The following is a 25219-nucleotide window of genomic DNA, read 5'->3' as shown; positions in this document are numbered from 1 at the left end:
AATAATAATAATAATAATAATAATAATAATAATAATAATACATTTCCAAGTACCGCATTCAATTGAAACTCACACTACAACTCAAGAGTTTTCTAATTTATGTATATTTATTAGTTACAACTCAAGAGTTTTTAACTTATGATTATTAATTAGTAATCACTAATAACTTTTTATTTTCCTTTCTTTTATAAGGTTGTAAAGTTTTGCTCATTAAAAACATTAATGTATTTGAAAAGATTTGTGATTTAAATATGAAGAGTTAATATAAATGTTATAATAGATGTTTTAGTGTTTTTATGTTATTAAAAGTTATAGTGTTTATTTTTCATATTTTTTATTATTCGTTGTATATATATATATATATATATATATATATATATATATATATATATATATATATATATATATATATATATATATATATATATATATATATATCTTTTTTAATACAAATGTTATAATAGATATTTTTCTATTTTTATGTTACTAAAAGTTGCAGTTCATATTTTTGTTCATATGTTTTGTTACCCGTTATATTATCATTCATTTGATATATAATTTACACAATTTTAAACGGTTTATAAAATTATCAAATAATTGTATATATCACAATGACTTCAAAATTAAACTATAATGTTTAATAAAACTAATATGTTAACTATATGTTTGTTTTACTACTAAAATTTTGTTTCAAAATAGAAATATTAAATAATAATTTGGTAAAAGTTATTATTTTAATTATATAATTCTATTCTCGCGTAACGCGCCCGGATTCGCCTAGTGTATATATATATATATATATATATATATATATATATATATATATATATATATATATATATATATATATATATATATATATATATATATATATATATAATGCCCGTGTTTCTAGGCTAGGCATTAATATTGACATGATACTCTAGGTTAACCTTTGTGACTCATTTTGAAGAAATGAAAAGGAATTATGTGAATATTATGTGTTTTATGTGTTTTATGTGTTTTATGCTTAATTATTAGGGTTCAATTAATTAAGACTAAAAATGAGCGTCGAAAATAAATATTAGATAAAGCCGATATTTATTAAGAAAGTTGTAGTGGTCGTGACAAGGATTACGGATATATAAAGAATGCCGAAATCCGAGTTATAACGAAGAAGTTATGACCTGTCGAAGTTTCGCGACAAAACCGACATGGTGCCGAATATCGTAAAAAGTGAGTTTTTGATAAACTACTTTTTAGCCTTAGTGATCTAAACGAAAGTCGTAGTGTTCGTTAAACCGAGAGTATATATCAAAATAACGTCCAAATCTGACTTCGTATGAGGAAGTTATGATTTTTCGAAGTTTCAGCTTAGCAGTAGACAGCTAAAAAATCGAATTTTAGATCGAGTGATTTTTAGCCGACACGACCTAAATGAGAATCGAAGGTCTCGTAAATAGTAGCACAACGGTAAAAAAGACAGACGAAAACGGACGTCGGATGAAGAAGTTATGAATTTTTAACGGATTTCCTGTCCCGGTCTGTTAAAAATAATAATAATAATAAAATTAAAGTCAAAATTAGTCGAGGAAGTCTAAACGAAAGTTGTAGAGCGTAATTTTACCTACGCGTGCATATAAAGAACGTCAAAAACGGAGCTCGTATGCGAAAGTTATTCATTTTAGAAGTTTTGACGCGAAAATCGAAAAAAATGTCAAAACCGGGAAATTTCGCATACGTGGACCTCGGCCACGTCACCTTCGCTGCATGAGTGCCACGTGTCCGAAATTGCTGTGTCATCAGAAGCGTGTCCGAACCGGAGAGTCATCCGAAGTGGTCCAATGAGAAACCGACGCGTGTGCCTCGGTGGCGAGCTTCGCATCCGACGCGTGTACAGTGACTCATCGCATCCGAGCTTCGCAGGAGCCACGAGCCCCCCACCTCGGACCCGGACTTCGGTCCAATCAGAGGCCGACAGCGAGCCCCTCGCATGCGCAGCCCACGTGCGAGCCAGGTGCTGTTCCCTTCGGATCTGCTGCCGCGTGTCTCCTTCTCAGCCATTGATCCTCGGTCTCGCAGCCTATAAATAGGAGGGTGCGAACCCTCCCGGCTAGAAATTAAGATTTGGCATTTTTCACCCTTTTTTCAATATTTTCACCATTTTGACGTCCCCCGAAGCCCCAGTATCGATTATAACCCCCGGAATACGCACCGAAGTGCCCGAAGACCCGGAAAATTTAACTTTTCGGTTTTGAAGCCCGACCCTTCGCAGAGCCCGATTTCTCAATAAAACTCCCGGTTTTATTAGAAACGATCGTTTTAGGAAACGAATTGCTGCCCGATTTTCATTAAATCAGGTGAGTGTGTAGTTACTTTCACCTTACACATAGATATGAAGTATTTTACATAAAATACGTGCTGTGTGAATATATATTGTCTGTTTATTTGAGATGGGTGTGAAGGAATGATTTATACAGATTTTTAAATAATTTAAACTGTATATGTATTTTTATCTACAAAAAATGTTGGGTAAAAACATAGGTAGATGAAATAGTGGGTGTGATGAAAGGTGAGTTGGATAAATGAGATGATCAGTAATATTGATCATGAGTTGAGGGTGAGTGGTGAAATTTGAGAGAATCACTTACCCAAACGTTGGCCCCCGTCATTCAACAGAGGATGGATGACAACCATGGACTATTCTAGACGGTCTGTGGAACACTAGCAGGCTTGCAACCTGTAGGTGTGTGAACTATATGTTCATCTGATGTACTCTAAAAACCCATTGACATGTATGACATGGGAGAATACTGTCAATAATACTGTCGATAAATGAGAGTTATGGACTTAGCACCTGTTGTATAAACCCTGGCGATGGTGTGACCTTGTGCCTATTCCTTAGGATGAATCCTTAGGAAGGAGTGATAGTTGAATCTTAGGGTAAACCCTTAAGAAATAAATAAGATAATGGGGTTGGGGTAATTTGGTTGATTGATTGATGTTTAAGTACAATAAATTTATTTATTGTGGGTTGAAAACCTTATATGCTCACCAGGCTTCCAAGCCTGACCCACTCAGCTCTTTATATTACAGGTAGTGGACCCCGAGCATAGTCGGATGATGATGATGAGTGATTTTTGGATTATAGGCCAGTAGTTATAAATAACTGTTGTAAGGCTTATAATGTCTTGTTTATGCTTTTGATCTGTATCGGAACATGACATCCCGAGGTTTTGATATAAAAGAAAATTATATATTTCTTAAAGAAAGGTTTTGACAAACTTTTATCATGTTTTGTTTTGGGGACCAATTCCGCAACATCTTTTAAAAAGATTTCTCTGATTTTATTTTAAAAAGCATAAATTAAATCGGTCTTTTCTGACCGAGAAATTAGGGGATGTTACAGTTGGTATCAGAGCATTAGTTTAAGCGAACTAAGAAATTGTAGGATTTCTAGACTTAAACTTTGAATGCTAAGTGATGATTGTGAGATGAGTGTCTACCATATTTTAGACATGAGCACTAGTTTATTTTAGGAAAGATGCCTAAAATGCTTTTACGTGCTAAATGTTATATGTTTGCCATATATGCCATTATTTGTTCGGATCTATGGTCTGTTGCCGACCGGATCTAGAAACCTTATGTGTGTAGGATTCTAAACGTATGACTACGATATTAGAACCAACATATAAACGTTTCGGAGTAATAACGAAGATTTAACGTCTATCGAAAATAAAGATCTAAAATCACCTACGATTGGTCTATAGATCGAAATGGCGAGTACGCAAAGTGAATTCGGAAACGATAATCCACAGCCTGAGCCAATCACGATGACTGGGGTGCAGGCAATGGTGCGTACGATGTTGGATCAACAGATGGAAGAAACAAAACGTTTACTTCAACAAAGTAAGGATGAACTTACTGTGTCAGTACGTCAGGCATCTGTTCTTGAGGCAACTATCAGGATTGCTAAGTCTATTGAAGAAATGATCAAAGACAGGACCGCCAACAAGGTTGAAGTTGGCAAGAAGAGGAAATTTGAGGGGTCTTCAAGGCCCAACAACAGCAACATATTCTTAAAGTCTGGCAAAAGAGGAGGTAAAGGAAAATGGTGCGGGAAGTGCAAAATAAACACTCTGGGAATTGTGACAGGAAGGTGAAGTGCTTTAGGTGTGGAGAAATAGGGCATTACACCAATCAGTGTACGATTCCCAAGGGGGTGTGTTACGGATGTAAAGAAGAAGGCCATATTTCTAAGGAATGTTCGAAGAAAAATGAAGTAACAAGGCCAAGTGAACCGCCAACGCCAAGGGAATTTCAGAATATCCTTGACGAAGCAAATAATAACGCTAGGAAGTAGAAGTAAAAAAAAATTTGATACCCGAAGATCAAGTTATGAAGTAGTAATGTGAATAGTAATAAGTGGTTTAGCCTATTAGAGGCATAGTATAGGGTAAACTTGAACCTCTGTGTAATCGTTTCAAGGAAATAATATAAACCCAGGTTTTTTCATCTGATGAACTGAATGACTATGTGAAATTCTTGTATGGTGATTTGGAGAACTGCGAGACAATACTTGGGACGAGTATGAGTAGGTGTGAATGGTAGTAGAGGCCTATACTACCGGAAGCACAGGACTCGTACTTGGATCAAGGAAAATCACAAGGTTACCAAGGAGCTATTAATTGATTCCGTCTTGTTCTAGTCTGTCGTTACCATCGTTTCGGTAATGACTAAGAAGATGATTGGTATTCCGACCTTTGAGATCATATCGAATCGAGTCCGATTAAGATGAGTATGTCACGTGGTTCAGAGAACCAAATTCGATGTAGCATTTAACTTAAGCCAGAAGATTGAAGTGAAAGATGATCAAAGCGATCGATAGAAGTATCGCGCTTGTTGTTAAAGAAGTTAGTAGTTAGAAATGATACATGTTGAATTGTGATTGTATCACATTAGAACATGAAGGTAGGTATAGTTTGTTCCGAAATTTGTCCATAGGAGATATGAGTCTAAGTTGTGCATTATACGATGAGAGATCATTAAAACATGACTCATCGGTCTGTTACAATGAATGATGGAAAGTACTTATTCTAAGAAGAAGAAGGAGTCCTCAATAAGGATTTATTTTGTAACTCGAAGGTTACAATTGAAAGTCCTACGGAGATATGAAGCTTTTTGGATTCGTCGGATACTATCGAAGACTTATCCAAGGCTTTTCTTCGATCACGACTCCATTGAAAGCTTTGACCCACAAAGGAGCTGTTTATACTTGGAATGAGAAGCATAAGGAAGTTTTTGAGAAGTTAAAGAAGAAGTTGTGTGAAGCACCGATTCTTTCGTTACCTGAAGGAGTTGATGACTTCACAGTTTATAGTGATGCCTCTGTAGTTGGGTTAGGTTGTGTTCTGACCCAAAGGGATAAAGTGATAGCGAATGCATTGAGGCAATTGAAGGAGCATGAAAAGAACTACCCCACTCATGATCTGGAGTTGGCAGCGGTAGTATTCGCCTTAAAGATATGGAGGCACTATCTTTACGGTACTAAGTGCAAACTTCTCACTAATCATAAGAGTCTTCAAACATCTCTTTAATCAGAAGGAATTGAATGTGAGGCAACGGCGCTGGCTAGAACTACTCAAGGACTACGACTGTGAGATACTTTACCATCCTGGTAAAGCAAAGGTCGTTGCTAATGCTCTCAGTCGGAAGGTAAATCTTGAAAAGAAAAGGGCCAAGAGCGTTAAGGATTGAAGTTGTCTCGACCATTGTGAAAAGTATAAAGAAAGCTTAGGAGGAAGCTTTAAAGAGAAATGACCGAAAGGAAGAACATTTGGGCAAAACGTTGGTGTTTGATACAAACGGTCAAGGACTGAAGGTATTCAAAGATAGGATGTGGGTACCTAAGATGGGTGGAGTAAGAGGTCTTCTGATGGAAGAAGCTCACAAAACCATGTACTCGATTCATCCCGGCAGTACAAAAATGTATAGGGATCTAAAACCCTATTACTGGTGGCCGACGATGAAGCTCGATGTTGCTAAGTATGTGGCTGAGTGTGTAACTTGTGCTAGGGTTAAGGCACAACATCAGAAACTATACGGGAGTTTAGAACCTTTACCTGTACCCATGGGTAAATGGGAAGATATTACCATGGATTTTGTGACTAAACTGCCCAGAACAAGGAACGGTCACGACATGATTTGGGTGGTCGTTGATCGCTTCACTAAGAGTGCGCATTTCATAGCCGCCAACGATAAATGGTCTATGGATAAACTTGCGAATTCTTACGTGAAGGAAATTGTGAGGCTTCACGGTGTTCCGTTAACGATTGTATCCGATCGTGACAGCCGTTTTACCTCAAGGTTTTGGAGGAGTCTATAAGAGGAATTTGGTACCAAGTTGTGTTTGAATACAGCTTACCATCCGCAAACTGATGGTCAGAGCGAACGAATAATTCAAACATTGGAGGATATGCTGAGAGCATGTACCCTGGAATTCCAAGGTAACTGGTATGAACATTTACCTTTAGTAAAATTTTCCTATAGTAATAGTTTCCACTCAAGCATCAAGATGGCACCTTATCACGCTTTGTATGGGGAAAAGTGTCGAACGCCGTCATGTTAACTGGAAGCTGGGGAAAAGTAGTTTATGAGACTTGAAATAGTCCATCAGACTGCTGAAAAGTTGAAAGTGATTAGGGAAAGGATGTTAGCTGCTCAAGAGAGCTATGCTGACAATAAAAGACAACCGATATCATTCGAAGTTGGAGATTCAGTTTTACTCAAAGTCTTGCCGTGGAAGGGGCTTATAAGGTTTGGTAAAAGGGGAAAGTTGAGTCCAAGGTTTATTGGACCATTTAAAGTTCTTCAGAGGATCAGGAATCAAGCTTACAAGCTAGAATTACCGGAAGAAGTAGAGGGTATTCATAACACCTATCGTGTGTGTTATTTGAGAAAGTTCACGGAAGGAGTGCCCGACATAATTCCCATTTCTGAATTAAGGTTGGATGAAAACAAGAGGTTAATTGAAGAACCTAAGGCAATCATTGACCGTAAGACTAAAAGGTTGTGTCGCAAGATGGTCGATTTAGTGGTTGTGCGCTGGAAACATACGAATGGGCCTAATCTCACTTGGGAAATGGAGAGTGACATGATGAGTCGCTACCCGCATTTGTTTGCTGATGTGTGATTCCGGGGACGTAATCATTCTAAGGGGGAGAGAATTGTAATGTCCGTGTTTCTAGGCTAGGCATTAATATTGACATGATAGTCTAGGTTAACCTTTGTGACTCATTTTGAAGAAATGAAAAGGAATTATGTGAATATTATGTGTTTTATGCTTAATTATTAGGGTTTAATTAATTAAGACTAAAAATGAGCGTCGAAAATAAATATTAGATAAAGCCGATATTTACTAAGAAAGTTGTAGTGGTCGTGACAAGGATTACGGATATATAAAGAATGCCGAAATCCGAGTTATAACGAAGAAGTTATGACATGTCGAAGTTTCGCGACAAAACCGGCACGGTGCCGAATGTCGTAAAAAGTGAGTTTTTGATAAACTACTTTTTAGCCTTAGTGATCTAAACGAAAGTCGTATTGTTCGTTAAACCGAGAGTATGTATAAAAAGAACGTCCAAATCTGACTTCGTATGAGGAAGTTATGATTTTTCGAAGTTTCAGCCTAGCAGTAGACACCTAAAAACTCGAATTTTAGATCGAGTGATTTTTAGCCGACACGACCTAAACGAGAATCGAATGTCTTGTAAATAGTAGCACAACGGTAAAAAAGACAGACGAAAACGGACGTCGGATGAAGAAGTTATGAATTTTTAACGGATTTCCTGTCCCGGTCTGTTAAAAATAATAATAATAAAATTAAACTCAAAATTAACCGACGAAGTCTAAACGAAAGTTGTAGAGTGTAATTTTACCTACGCGTGCATATAAAGAACGTCAAAAACGGAGCTCGTATGTGAAAGTTATTCATTTTAGAAGTTTTGGCGCGAAAATCGAAAAAAAATGTCAAAACCGGGAAATTTCGCATACGTGGACTTCAGCCACGTCACCTTCGCTGCATGAGTGCCACGTGTCCGAAATTGCGGTGTCATCAGAAGCGTGTCCGAACCGGAGAGTCATCCGAAGTGGTCCAATGAGAAACCGACGCATGTGCCTCGGTGGCGAGCCTCACATTCAACGCGTGTACAGTGACTAGTCGCATCCGAGCTTCGCCACGAGCCCCCCCCTCGGACCCGGACTTCGGTCCAATCAGAGGCCGACAGTGAGCCCCTCGCATGCGCAGCCCACGTGCGAGCCAGGTGCTGTTCCCTTCAGATCTGTTGCCGCGTGTCTCCTTCTCAGCCATTGATCCTCGGTCTCGCAGCCTATAAATAGGAGGGTGTGAACCCTCCCGGCTAGAATTTAAGATTTGGCATTTTTCACCCTTTTTTCAATATTTTCACCATTTTGATGTCCCCCGAAGCCCCGGTATCGGTTATAACCCCCGGAATACGTCCCGAAGTGCCCGAAGACCCGGAAAATTTATCTTTTCGGTTTTGAAGCCCGATCCTTCGCAGAGCCCGGTTTCTCAATAAAAGTCCCGGTTTTATTAGAAACGATCGTTTTAGGAAACGAATTGCTGCCCGATAGATATGAAGTATTTTACATAAAATACGTGAGTGTGTAGTTACTTTCACCTTACACATAGATATGAAGTATTTTACATAAAATACGTGTTGTGTGAATATATATTGTTTGTTTATTTGAGATGGGTGTGAAGGAATGATTTATACAGGTTTTTAAATAATTTAAACTGTATATGTATTTTTATCTACAAAAAATGTTGGGTAAAACATGGATAGATGAAATAGTGGGTGTGATGAAAGGTGAGTTGGATAAATGAGATGATCAGTAATAATGATCATGAGTTGAGGGTGAGTGGTGAAATTTGAGAGAATCACTTACCCAAACGTTGGCCCCCTTCATTCAACAGAGTATGGATGACAACCATGGACTATTCTAGACGGTCTGTGGAACACTAGCAGGCTTGCAACCTGTAGGTGTGTGGACTATATGTTCATCTGTTGTACTCTAAAAACTCATTGACATGTATGACAGGGGAGAATACTGTCAATAATACTGTCGATAAATGAGAGCTATGGACTTAGCACCTGTTGTATAAACCCTGGCGATGGTGTGACCTTGTGCCTATTCCTTAGGATGAATCCTAAAGGAAGGAATGATAGTTGAATCTTAGGGTAAACCCTTAAGAAATAAATAAGATAAAGGGGTTGGGGTAATTTGGTTGATTGATTGATGTTTAAGTGCAATAAATTTATTTATTGTGGGTTGAAAACCCTATATGCTCACCAGGCTTCCAAGCCTGACCCACTCAGCTCTTTATATTACAGGTAGTGGACCCCGAGCATTGTCGGATGATGATGATGAGTGATTTTTGGATTATAGGCCAGTAGTTATAAATAACTGTTGTAAGGCTTATAATGTCTTGTTTATGTTTTTGATCTGTATCGGAACATGACATCCCGAGGTTTTGATATAAAAGGAAATTATATATTTCTTAAAGAAAGGTTTTGACAAACTTTTATCATGTTTTGTTTTGGGGACCAGTTCCGCAACATCTTTTAAAAATATTTCTCTGATTTTATTTTAAAAAACATAAATTAAATCGGTCTTTTCTGACTGAAAAATTAGGGGATGTCACAATATATATATATATATATATATATATATATATATATATATATATATATATATAGATATATACACACACACAGACAAACACATGCGCGCACGGTGTAATGCCGTTTAAACCGCTATTTTATAATTGGAAACCATAAACTGCACTGCATAGTGCGGTTTAACAAATCTTCAAACCGCAAACTGCACCATGCTTGTTCTAAACCGCGTTATGCAGTACAGTTTGGTGTCGTGCAGGCGGTTTATGTGGTTTGTGCAGTTTCACGCACACCCCTAATAGCCACCCTTCACCCATCTCCATAAACCTTCAATAATTGACATTTCGGCTACCACCATCTTCTTCCTACCCTGTTCACGCACACAAACACTTACCGCCATTTCCACAAACCCTTCAATCAACATCGAAGAGAGTGTGGTGTGATTCGAATCCGAAATAGAAGATGAAGGGTGCGAAAAGGACAAGATGAGAAGGGGATGCACTTCACTGGTTTGTTACATACCTAAATAAGGGATAAAGAAACACGAACACATACCAAAGTTCTTCTTCATATAGGTTTCTTCTTCCGATAGTATAACACCCTGTTTCGAGTCGTTTCATAAGTCGGGGTCGTGACCCGGATATCAAGTATCATAAGGCTTCGATCTTTGGGAAAGAGAGGTTTAGACCCATTTGGATGTGGGTGATGTAGCTTACGGGATCCAAGAGTTTGGTTTGTGTTGGATTCGAAGGGTAAAACAGGAAAAGTGATGTTTCAGACTTCTTGCATGAAATATGGATTTTTTTGGGAATTTTTTAGTCCAAGATATCTAGATAATATTGTGGGGCTGTTCAATACCTTTTCGTGGATATAAAGATCGTCGTAAAGGAGTTGGAATGAAGAAGTTATGACCGTTTTAAGTTAGGAATGTTTTAGGCTTAGTTTAGTACGTTGGGTGTACAGGATGTATGTTGGGCGTACTATGCATACATGGAGTACGCTGTGTGTACATGATGTATGATAGGCGTACTAGGCATAGCTGGAGTAAGTTGGGCGTACGCGATTGGTGCCCAAACCTTATTTTCGCGGTTTGAACCCAATTTAAGCTCCTTAACTTCCCCAAACCCATTCCATTCTTAACCTCCACCTCTCCAACACCCTCCCTTGAAACCTTAACCCTAGTTTGAGCCTTGTAGGTAAAAGAAGGTGCTCTTGAGTGCTTTGGTGTGTTCTTGGTGCATCTTAGAGAAGAATGAGCTATTTGGAGAAGTGTTGGTTGCATTGGACAGCTTTCCTAGATCCATTCTAATAATTCGTATTACGTAAGACTTAATTGGTATGATTGGTGACAATGCTAGTGGTAACCAAACATAGCATGGTTAACTTATGTATCATGCACATTAAATCAATGTTCTTATGTATAACCTAGTGATACCATCATTGATTCACAATTGCCTATGTTAGTAGTACAATTATGATTCAAGAAACATAATGTGAAGCCAATTTAAATCATGCAACTTCGTTACATAGACAGAAAAGCATCAATAATAATAATAATCATGGATCTTTAATCAAGTAAACATAATAGATTAAGTCGTTTCTAATATCATTTCAATGAATCAAAACATAATTAAAAAGTTTATATACATTCTAAAATATATATATTAGGAACTTAGCTCATAATCAAAACAAAAGAAACAAGAGAAATGATAGGAATGTTAAACAAAATGTAAAGCAAACTGAAATGACTAATATTAGATCAATTACGCCTACTTTTGTGCCTTTTCTACTCTGAATCTTCCAGGTTTATGATTTTCTATCATGCTCTCTTCTTTTCGCCGAAATTAGGGTTCGATTTATAGCTTTTTTTAGTCAACCTTAAATTACGTCACGATCAGAATATCATGGCACAAACTGATAAATTTGGTAATTATCTTCAATATCTTCTCATTTACTTCCTTGTTAAGTTCCATCTATATTTCTTGTTTGATACTTCACAAAAAATATGCTCTAAATTGTCCTTTTGGCTTCTATATCATCAATGTGTCCATTTTAGCTGCCAAATACAAATATAAAACATTTAAGTACATTTTGTCATATTTTTATCATCAAAACACTCATAAAAGTATCTAAAATGTCCATATATATATATATATATATATATATATATATATATATATATATATATATATATATATATATATATTATGACACATCAAAATACCCCATATTTGGTTTTTGCTTGTCCCCAAGAAAATTATTAATGAATTATGCAACATAACTAGTTTAAATAATTTTTTTAGAAATAATTAAGATCAATATTTCATTACTGCTGCTAAAAAGGAATGCATAAAAACAGTAGTTAACCATTATGTTCATTGAGCAAGAATATAAATGTGGACTTCTCAATACCTCAAGAACATCTTCTCTTTGTATAAAGCAAACTTTTAGATAGGACACAAATTATTTCTACATAACTTTAATATTCTACCTTTTAACTATTTCCTACCTCAAGGTTATGTTGCTAAGTTTCCAAGTTATTTTTGTTTTTGATACCATCATTGAATGATATTACTTTTATGTAACCACTTTCCACTTTTCCTTTGGTACATAACTTTCTCATTGATATAATTTGATTGCACATATTACCAATTTTACTAGCTTTAGCTCGTGACTTTCTAAGGTAGATTTTTGGATGTGAGATATTTTTCCTCCTAAAGGCCACTAAAATAAGTCCATGAATTTATATGGGATATTTTTTAATTATTTTGATATGTGTTATTGTTCCTCCCAAACGTCATAGATTGAATTCCCCTCTTGAGCTCAACTAGAAACTTTTTTAATCTTTCCATATTTCCATATTTATGCACACTTGGAACTTTCTTTTATTATATTACGTGGAAACCCAACTCACTGTGTGTTGGTTAATAAATCTTTAAGGGTTACATTACCTTGATTATACAGAACTCTTAGGTATCTAACATAACAGATGACTAATTTTTCAGTTTGAAAATTCACTTGAAATTCTAAAAAGAAGAGATGTAATATCCAAAATGGCCAAACACAAATTTAGCAATATTTTCATAAACATATTTTCTAACACTTAATCATTTAAGCTCTGTTTTTTTAGACTAATTAATCATGCGTTTGTAGATTATCGATCCACTACCTCACAGTTGAATCATACAACTGAAAAAAAAGAGTAATTGGAAAGGACTCCCTTGTAATAGAAGTTGTGAGATCGATTACTTGACTTAAGAAAACTTGTTGTTGATGAAAAATGTTCGATTTGAGTAGATCTTTTAGCTTTTATCCTTTAATTCTTATTTGGTCCTTGGATAGGCACATTGTCTCTTTAGTAACAGTTTGGGGCATCATCGGCACTTGGAACCCTATGTTTTTATTCTAAAGTCAAGCATTTTAATTATCAATGAAAAATCACGGAAATATAGGGTCAGTTGCGGCGAGATTTAGTGTCAAATGTCTTCTTTCTTTGTTCTAACTACTTTTCATTGCGCGTAAATGGTAGTAGAGACGTGATTTATATAGTGCCTTTACTATTTTTTTTATCAAAAATTATCTGGGTCAACTTGTGTTGATCAAGAACTTGTCTTCTTGTCATCATCCACTTTATTTCTTCTATGTTAAGTGATATAATAAAAAACCATTTATTAGTTACTTCAAATTAAATTTTTAAAATTATAAATCAGAAAATTAAATCAAAAACATGATAAAATCTAACACATTTTTATTTTTCAATTTCATGGTCTATGTCCAATGGAGATGACCTTTTGTGTTTCAAACTTTTTAAGGATACATGAAAGGTAAAATCAAAGTTTGTTGGAGAAAAAAATGGAAAGATAATACTTTATTTTATAATCAACTATTTTAAAAGAGAAAATAATGGAAGAATAAAAATATTCAATGTTTGTATTTATTTTTAACAACTATAATGGTGTATGTCGATTAGCCCATACACAACAGTTGCACGGTACAAATCAAAGGGCCTAACTGGTCTAGTATGACAATATTGACCAGGTCGGGTCTGACGTGTCCTGGAACATATTCGAGAAAGCAACACTGTGACATCCCCATTTTTGCGGCCAGAAAAGACCGATTTTGTTTATGCTTGTTTAAAAATCAGAGTACATTTTGAAAAATTGTTGCGGAATTTGTTCCCAGAAAAACATGATAAATACGTTATCAAAACATTTTTTGAAGAAATGTATTCTATTCATTTTAAAACTTTGGGATGTCATCGTCAATATAGAAACATATGCATAAACATAAATTACATTCATTAACACTAGTGATTTACATCTCCTTAATCTCTCAGTGTAATGTAACTTCATATCGATGTCTGTGATACAATAAACTTGAGTGGGTCAGGTTGGGAAACCTGGTGAGTACATAAGGTTTTTAACCCACAATAATATAATTATGTTTAATCATTAAACAATCAACCCAATTACCCATCCCCATTATCTTCTTTATTTCTTAAGGATCTCCCCTAAGAATCATTTATCATTCACTCATTCAGTCCTAAGGATTGTCCTAAGGAGTAGGCACGAAGTCCATCGTTGCCAATGACACAGCTATCAATATTATTTATTAAGCACATCTAACAATATTATCATTTAGGCGCAGCTGCCAGATTTATGACATTCTCTGTTAGGCGCAGCTGCCGATATTGTCCTTTGGGCGCGGCTGCTAGGGTTATGATGTCCTCTATTAGGCGCAGCTGTCGATACTATCCTTAGAGCGCAGCTGCTAGGATGTTTAGAGTAGATCAAAAACATCTACAGATTGTGGCGCAGCTGCCAATGCTCATCTATAGGGTACTAGGTCCATTGCTGCCAATGTTCACCTATAGGGCACTATATCCATACTGTCAATGTTCCTCTATATCAGCTTTCATCCCTCATCATTCATCTACCCATGTTTTACCCAACATATTTTGTAGATATAAAATACGGATACAGTTTAAATCATTTAAAACATGTATAAAATCGTTCATCCAACATAGATAACAAGTATACAGATAATATGCACACATAGCACGTAATTTATATAAAATACTTCATATCTATGTGTAAGATGAAAGTAACTATGCACTCACTTGTTAGGTGATGATTCTAAACTTGGACATCGCTTCACTTCTTAACAATATAATTTCCTTCGACGAAACCTAGTATTATTACCACTAGATTTTAGTCTAATATTTATTGCGACTAATTATTAGTCTAGATTCGTCATTAACTCATAGTCTACTTCATGATCTATCAAGTATGGAACAACCAGGTAGGATCATATCGGAGGTAGGGTCCGTTTGGTATACGAAGTATACTGTTTGGAAATCCCACTTTAAACACCTCACTAAATTACAGCCTAGACATCATCCCCGTAAGTAGATCAATCAGTATAACAAATTTGAATCACTGATAAATCTTATTTATAGGTTCATAATAACGATATTATATTTAAATATAAGCTACATTTAAATTAGGGTAGGCGTATCTCACTTACAGCGGGTTTTGCTAAAAACCGGGTTCCGCTGGAGCAGAGCTTCTGAGCCGAAAAGCTCTTTTTCTCGGAGCCTTCGGGCGCTCCGAGTCTTTCCTCTAGCAACTTGAGGTTACTAGGGATTTAGAGGGGTTTTGGGAGTCTAGAAATAAGTTAGAGAGAGAAAGAAAGGCTTATGGTGTGAAGAAAATATGAAGGATTCACCCTTTATTTATAGGGTTTTATCGTAGAATAGGCCCTAACTTTCGTCCGTATCTTCCGCGTACAAGCTCCATTTCCTACGTTCTTTATATCCACATGTTGGTATTTACGAGTACTACAACTTTCATTTAGACGCCGTCGGCTAATTCTCATTATATCTCAGATTTACAAAACTGTATCGAATTAATCGCGCTCGAAGAGTAGGGACGAAGTTTCGTCCATATCTTCAACATACGAGCTCTATTCTCGACGTTCTTTATATCCACACGTTGGTATTTACGATTACTACAACTTTCATTTAGACCCACGTGGACTAATTCTCATTCTATCTCAGATTTACAAAACTGTATCGAATTCGTCGCGCTTGAAGAGTAGGGACTAAGTTTCGTCCATATCTTTCGAATACGAGCTCCATTTTCGACTCTCTTTTTATCATTTAACTCCTATTAACGATATCTTCATTTCCTGTTTAGATTATTTTGGCTGAAAATCGACCGATCTAAAATTCGAATTTCGGGCTGTGCACTACTATGCTAAATCTTAGAAAAATCATAACTTCCTCATACAAAGTCAGATTTGGACGTTCTTTTTATGCACACTCTCGATTTAACATATACTACAACTTTCGTTTAGATCACTAAGGCTAGAAAGTATTTTATCGTAAATTCACTTTTTACGATTACCGGTGTCGTGCCGGTTTTACCGTAAAACTTCGACGGGCCATAACTTCTTCGTTATAACTCGGATTTCAACGTTCTTTATATGTACGGAACCCTTGTGACATATACTATGACTTGGTCAAGATTATTTATTCTATATAATATTATATCAAAAAAAATTATTTTTGACGCTTATTGTCTCTAAATTGACTAGCCCGAATCTGCGGGCGTTACAATTATCTCCCCTTTAGGATGATTACGTCCTGGAATCATCAACGAAACAGGGCTTGTATAATGACTCCATATGTTATATTTTCATCCTAGGTAATAACTGTAACTCCTATGTTCCTTCGAATGAGTATCTAACTCTTGGACTTCTGGACTGCAGGCGGTGCTTGATCTTGCACCCGCTCTCTATCTCGCGTTGGACTTTCAATCGTGACCTTTAAGTCACAATCTCGATCCTTACTGAAGACTCCTGCTCCTTCAGAAACAATCTTTACTTCGATTACCGTAACAGACCGATGGGACATGTTCTAATGACATCTCGTCCTATGATGCAACGCTTAGACTCGGGTCTTTTAGAGTCAAATTCCAGAACGAAATATACCTTCCTTCATGTTCTAATGTGATATAATCACATTCTAGCATGTAGCACTTCTAGGTACAAGCTTCTAACCTTAGCAACGGTTGCGATACTTCTATTGATCGCTTCGATTATCTTTCACTTCAATCTTCTAACTTAAGTCAGATGCTACATAGATCTTGGTACTTTGAACCACGTAACATATTCATCTTAGTCGGACTCGATTTGATATGACCACTAGGGCTGGATTAGCAATCATCTTCTTAGTCATTACCGAAACGATGGTAACGACAAACATGAACAAAATGGAATCAATTACTAGCTTCTTGATAACCTTGTGACTTTCCCTGATCCAAGTGTGAGTCATGTGCTTCTGGTAGTATAGGCCTGTACTACCATTCACACCTACTCATACTCGTCCCAAGTATTGTCTCGCAGTTTTCCAAGTCACCATACAAGAAAATCACATAACAGCTTAACACACCAGATAACAAAACGAAGGTTTAATATTATTACTTGAAAAGATTACATAGGTGTTCAAGTTCTCCCTATACTATGCCTCTAATAGGCTACATCATATGATACTATCCGCATGGCTACTTCATAACTTGATCTTTGGATATCAGTTCTCACTCCTGATTCCTTGCTTTGTCATCTGCTTCGTCAAGGATCATATGGAATGCTCTTGCCTTCGGCTTTGGCGGCACATTTGGCTTTGTAACCCCTTCTCTCTTTGGGCAGTCTTGCTTGAAGTGCCCTTCCTCATTACATTCGTAACATACCCTTTTGTTGAATGTACACTCGTTGGCATAATGCCCATGCTTCCCACACTTGAAACAAGTCACCTCATCACCGCATTTTCCAGAGTGTTTCTTTTTTGCACTTCTCGCACCATCTTGCTTCGCTTCCTCCTCGTCCAGACTTCAAAAATTTTCTCTTCTCATTGGAACTTGAAGATCCTTCAAACCTTCTCTTCTCGCCAACTTCGACCTTGTTGGCGGCTCTACTCTTGATCATCTTTTCAACAGACTTAGCAGCCCAAATAGCCGCCTCAAGGGTAGGTTCTTGGCATACTGGCACAACATATTCCCATGGTAGTCCCTTTGTATACTTATCAACTTTCGTTAGTTCGTCATGGAGAATGCACAAGAAAAATTCCATCTTGTCGGTGAAGGCATTGGTGTATTCGTCAATAGACATGCTGCCCTTCTTCAATGTTAGGAATTGGTTCTCTAGCTCTAGCAGATTCTGGGCCGAGCAGAACTTTCGTTTGAAATGTACCAGGAACTCTGTCCAAGTCAGTTGCAGTGGTTCATTGGGGCTCATGATCTTTCCCAAAGTGTTCCACCAGCGAACAGCGCCACCCCCGAACTGACGCACCGCATATGTGGTTTGTAGCTTGCCTTTGCATCCACATGTTATGAAAGCCAACTCCATTTTCGAGATCCAGTCCATAACTCCGATTGGATCCTCTTTCCCAGTGAAAGTCGATGGCTTGCAAGTTGTGAAGTCCTTATACTTGCAGCCGTTTCTCTCGATTCCTTCGTCTTGGTTGTTCCTTCTAACCACCGGCGGTTCAGCTTGACTAACAGTCCTACTGTAGCTCCCTTCCTCCGACTACCCATCATTCAGTTCGGGTTGTTCAACAGGTATTGTAGGTTCATCCCTATTAAGCAACATTTTCCTCATCTACTCCCTTTGTTCGGCCATCATAACTCGAATCATTTCATGGACTCCTACCATTGTGATTGGCTCGAGTGCAGCTGCTATCCCCGACACTAGTTCAATCACTTGTGGCTCAAGCCGATGGTTTCCATTAGCATTTCCTAATCCGCTTCGAGTTCTCACCATGTCGATCTATACACCAATTTAAACGTTCGGTGTGTAGTGACGAGAATTAAGATAGGAAAGATTTTATTCATGATCGACGTGTAAATCTCCTTATCACTCTGAAAAGTTACATGCCAGTTCTAATACCGTAATTAAACGTTTAGAAATCTGAACACATAAAGTTTCTAGATCCGATCGGCAACAGACCATAGATCCGATCATACATTTAGCATCATAAATCATTTAGCATATAAAAGCATGTTAGGCATTTTCCCTAAATTACCTAGTGCTTATGTCTATTCAGGTGTATTACCTAAATTTTATTAGACACACTCCTCACGATCATCGCTTAGCATTCAAAGTTTAAGTCTAAAAATAAATCCATATTCCTAGTTTGCTTAAACTAATGCTTTGATACCAACTGTGACATCCCCATTTTCACGGCCAGAAAAGACCGATTTTGTTTATGCTTGTTTAAAAATCAGAGTGCATTTTAAAGAAAAGTGTTGCGGAATATGTTCCCAGAAAAACATTATAAATACGTTATCAAAGCATTTTTTTTTTGAAGAAATGTATTCTATTCATTTTAAAATTTTGGGATGTCATTGTCAATATAGAAACATAAGCATAAACAGAAATTACATTCATTAACACTAGTGATTTACATCTCCTTAATCTATCAGTGTAATGTAACTTCATATCGATACCTGTGATACAATAAACTTGAGTGGGTCAGGTTGGGAAACCTGGTGAGTACATAGGGTTTTCAACCCACAATAATATAATTATGTTTAATCATTAAACAATCAACCCAATTACCCATCCCCATTATCTTCTTTATTTCTTAAGGATCTCCCATAAGAATCATTTATCATTCACTCATTCAGTCCTAAAATTGTCCTAAGGAGTAGGCACGAAGTCCATCGTTGCCAATGACACAGCTATCAATATTATTTATTAAGCACATCTGACAATATTATCATTTAGGCGCAGCTGCCAGATTTATGACATTCTCTGTTAGGCGCAGCTGCCGATATTGTCCTTTGGGCGCGGCTGCCAGGGTTATGATGTCCTCTATTAGGCGCAGCTGCCGATACTATCCTTAGAGCGCAGCTGCTAGGATGTTTAGAGTAGATCAAAAACATCTACAGATTGTGGCGCAACTGCCAATGCTCATCTATAGGGTACTAGGTCCATTGTTGCCAATGTTCACCTATAGGGCACTATATCCATATTGTCAATGTTCCTCTATATCAGCTTTCATCCCTCATCATTCATCTACCCATGTTTTACCCAACATATTTTGTAGATATAAAATACATATACAGTTTAAATCATTTAAAACATGTATAAAATCGTTCATCCAGCATAGATAACAAGTATACAGATAATATGCACACATAGCACGTAATTTATATAAAATACTTCATATCTATGTGTAAGATGAAAGTAACTATGCACTCACTTGTTAAGTGATGATTCCAAACTCGGACAACGCTTCACTTCTTAACAATATAATTTCCTTCGACGAAACCTAGTATTATTACCACTAGATTTTAGTCTAATATTTATTGCGACTAATTATTAGTCTAGATTCATCATTAACTCATATTCTACTTCATGATCTATCAAGTAAGGAACAACCAGGTAGGATCATATCGGAGGTAGGGTCTGTTTGGTATACGAAGTATACTGTTTGGAAATCCCACTTTAAACACCTCACTAAATCACAGCCTAGACATCATCCCCATAAGTAGATCAATCAGTATAACGAATTTGAATCACTGATAAATATTATGTATAGGTTCATAATAACGATATTATATTTAAATATAAGCTATATTTAAAGTAGGGTACGCGTATCTCACTTACAGCGGGTTTTGCTAAAAACCGGGTTCCGCTGGAGCAGAGCTTCTGAGCCGAAAAGCTCTTTTTCTCGGAGCCTTCGGGCGCTCCGGGTCTTTCCTCTAGCAACTTGAGGTTACTAGGGATTTAGAGGGGTTTTGGAAGTCTAGAGAGAATTTAGAGAGAGAAAGAAAGGCTTATGGTGTGAAGAAAATATGAAGGATTCACCCTTTATTTATAGGGTTTTATCGTAGAATAGGCCCTAACTTTCGTCCGTATCTTCCGCGTACGAGCTCCATTTCCTACGTTCTTTATATCCACATGTTGGTATTTACGAGTACTACAACTTTCATTTAGACGTTGTCGGCTAATTCTCATTGTATCTCAGATTTACAAAAATGTATCGAATTAATCGCGCTCGAAGAGTAGGGACCAAGTTTTGTCCATATCTTCAATATACGAGCTCTATTCTCGACGATCTTTATAACCACGCGTTGGTATTTACGATTACTACAACTTTCATTTAGACCCCGTCGGCTAATTCTCATTCTATCTCAGATTTACAAAACTGTATCGAATTCGCCGCGCTTGAAGAGTAGGGACTAAGTTTCGTCCATATCTTTCGCATACGAGCTCCGTTTTCGACTCTCTTTTTATCATTTAACTCCTATTAACGATATCTTCATTTCTCGTTTAGATTATTTTTGCTGAAAATCAACCGATCTAAAATTCGAATTTCGGGCTGTGCACTACTATGCTAAATCTTAGAAAAATCATAACTTCCTCATACGAAGTCAGATTTGGACGTTCTTTTTATGCACACTCTCGGTTTAACATATACTACGACTTTCGTTTAGATCACTAAGGCTAGAAAGTATTTTATCGTAAATTCACTTTTTACGATTACCGGTGTCGTGCCGGTTTTACCGTAAAACTTCGACGGGCCATAACTTCTTCGTTATAACTCAGATTTCAGCGTTATTTTTATGTACGGAACCCTTGTGACATATACTATAACTTGGTAAAGATTATTTATTCTAAAGAATATTATATCAAAAAAAAGTTATTTTTGACGCTTATTGTCTCTAAATTGACTAGCCCGAATCTGCGGGCGTTACAAACACCTCAATTAAATATTATTTTAGTAGTATTCACACAAAATCTCAGGAAAGACGGATAATCTCTATTATTTTAGTAAAGGGTTCCACCCTTATTACCACAAGGTAATACTTCCACCCAAGTAACACAATCAACCAATACTCTACTATCCATATTTCAATACCTCTGTAACGGCAGGTAAATCGGCATTAACTTTTCCAAGCTATTTTTTTCTTTATATCACAATATCAAGCATCAATTACTGCCGATTCTAACATAGGCATCAGAGAGCATTACCAGGGCACCCCTTCGGTGATGATTTTGACCTAGTGTATATCTATTTTGCAACGTAAGTTCCTATATAACATAACTACAGACACATATATACCCACACAAGTCATCATCCGAGAAAGCTATGCAGTGGCGCCATCCAAATACTTTTGAAAGACAAGCAACACACCTCTCGACCCTCGTCGGATTCACCATTTAGTCCAGTCAATTTCATCACCACATTCACTCCACAAGCGGTGGAATCATAGGCACTACGTTGCTAATAATGACGTCATCCCAACAAGTAGCACGTACTACTTTGCAGACGAATGGGAATAGTAATAAAGGCTTGAACAAACAACTACCTGTGCAGGCAAGGAGGACTAGATAAATAAATTTGGTCACCGTGGAAACAACATGTAGTTCCAACACGATAGAGCCAAACACGTCCAAACGATCATCTAAGTAAACTACCAAACATAACGAATTAACCATGCAAGTCATACCACCTCTCATACAGAAACACTTGGTAGGAACCACAATACTAACACAGCACAATGTCTAACCTTTCTTACCAATGTTGTTGTAGGAACCCATTTTTATACGAACGGTGGATGCGGAAGAATAATATCTAGAAATTTATCGTGTATCAAAATATAAAAATATGAAGAACATGATGAAAATTCTTAGAAGATGAGAAAGAAAGAGATATAAAATATATTTCATGAAGAACATTGGTGGGAGAAAGAAACTCTCCCTGGATGGGAGAAATCCTATGTTGAAAAATGTTTTTATATGTGATCATCACTGAAATAAGACGAATTGGTTTTATATTATCTAACAAATATTATCAGTTATTTCAGGTTGCGTGGATTCGTGCTTAATTATGAAATAGAAAAATATGCAAAAGACGAAATACGCAAAGACGGAAAAATAGACGCAATATTTGGTCGTTTGAAGACAAAACAAATCAAGACTAAAATTGTCAAGAATTTAAAAACCTCAAGGGTCAAAAATGGAAATTCAATTCACAATTGGATATATATATATATATATATATATATATATATATATATATATATATATATATGCATGATTCATGCATATATGCATGATTCATGCATATATATATATATATATATATATATATATATATATATATAACAATATATATATATATATAATAATATATATATATATTGTTATATATATATATATATATATGCATGATTCATGCATATATATATATATATATATATATATATATATATATATATATATATATATATATTGGAAAGAAATCTTCACAAAAGCAAAAAGAACCCAACACCATGTGTGCTACCAACTATTACATCCACCAACAAATTCTTTTTCATTTACAAACACTAGTGGAAGATTTCTTTTGATTAATTTTGCATATATATATATATATATATATATATATATATATATATATATATATATATATATATATATATATATATATATAGATATACATACGTGAGTTTGTCATAGTGAGAGTTTAAGTGTTTTGTGTGTTTCTTTGTAATATCTCCTGCACTCCTTCATCTCAAAACAACCTACAAACAACCTCAAAATAATCTCCAAACACCCTCCAAATACCATCCTTAAACCTCCTCCAAAAACCCTTTCAAATCACCACAACCATCATTTGGACAAAATAATTCTGGATTTCAACCAAGACCTCAACCTGTTCAAAACAACTCAGGTTTTCAACCAAGACCTTATTTTGGACAAAATTTTCAAAGACCTTCCTTCCAAAACAATTCAAACCAAGGTTTTCAAAACCAGGGATTTCAAAACAATCCCAACTCAAGTCATCATAACAATAACCAAAACAACAGTTTTCAAAACCAAAACAGAGGATTCCAAAATCAAGGTTACACTAATCAAAACAATGGCTTTCAAAACAACCAAAATTTTGGATTCCAACAGAACCCTTCCCAATCTTCCCAACAAATCCAAACTCAAGCTCCTGAAAGACTTCCGATTAAAAGTCAAAAGGATGACAGTGATGAAGAAGTGATCATTTGTCACAACTGCAAAGGAACTAATCACTATGCCAGAGAATGCCGAGCCAAAAACAAAACCAAAGTCAAAGACTCAGCATACTACGCTCAAAAAGCCGATGAATTAAAGAAACAGGAAAATCAAGATAAGCAAAGAGCATTGATGGCAATCCATGAACCAAACGTGGAATACTGGCCAACTTCTGAAGACGAAGCTGACAATGAACCAACACAATCAAACTTATGTTTCGTAGTTGGTGTTGATAGACCTTCAAGAGCTCCAAACGTCATAGAATAGGTATGGTCTATGATCTCTGAACTTGGTCTTTCGAAATCAATTTTTGAGTCCCATATAACCAAGATTGAGAAAAGTCTAGAAGCTGATCTCAAAAAATATCATGACACAATGATCAATTCCGATATCTGCAAATCTGAGTTACAAACCTTGCAACTCAAATTTGGAGAATCAACAAGGATAAAGAACAAATTGGAAAGAGACGTTGAAAGAAAATCAGAAGATTATAATCACGTCTTGGAACAATTAAATCAAACCCTAATTCAGAAAAGGGATTTGGAACAAAAAATTCAGTCGGCCATTTCTTCTGAAACAAAAGATTTTTTATTTTTATTTTTTATTTTTTTATTTTTTATTTTTTTTTATTTTTTTTATTTCTTTTAAGGATTTTGAACAAGTGATATTAAAATGAAATTTTTAAAGAAAAGCTTATGGAAGGTTTATAAACGCTAACCAAAAGTTTTCGACAAAAATTTCAAGGTAAATCACACAAGCTCTGATACCAATTGTTGAAGATAATCACACAAGCTCTGATACCAATTGTTGAATCTAGTGTATCCGAACCACTAGAATTGCTGCACATAGACCTTTGTGGCCCTGCCAAAACCCAAACCATACAAGGGAAGAAGTACATTCTTGTTGTCGTTGATGGCTTCTCGCGCTTTACTTGGGTCTTTTTCTTAAGACTAAAATCAGAAGCACCTGAAGAGATGATCAACTTCATCAAACAAATCGAACTGAAGCTCAAACGACCTGTTCGAGGAATCCGAAGTGATAATGGTTTAGAGTTCAAAAACAAGACTCTAGATTCATTTCTCAAAGACAAAGGAATTGAACATAACTTCTCAGCCCCATACACTCCACAACAGAACGACGTTGTCGAAAGAAGGAACAGAACTCTATGTGAAGCTGCAAGATCAATGCTTATCTTCGCTGATCTGCCACAATACTTCTGGGCAGAAGCAATAGCCACAGCTTGCTACACTCAAAATCGTTCCTTAATCCATAAACATCTTCATAAAACACTATATGAAGTCATTAACAACCGAAAACCAAACATCAAATTTTTCCATATTTTTGGTTGTCGATGCTTCATAAAGAACAATAAAGACCACCTCTCAAAATTTGAATCAAGGTCGGACGAAGGAATTTTCCTTGGTTACTCATTTTCTTCAGCTGCTTATCGAGTACTGAACAAACGTACC

This window comes from Lactuca virosa, chromosome 9 (genome assembly GCF_052849685.1).
Source record: "Lactuca virosa cultivar CGN04683 chromosome 9, Lactuca_virosa_CGN04683_v6, whole genome shotgun sequence".
Lineage (NCBI taxonomy): Eukaryota > Viridiplantae > Streptophyta > Magnoliopsida > Asterales > Asteraceae > Lactuca > Lactuca virosa.
This window is presented reverse-complemented; position numbering follows the sequence as displayed.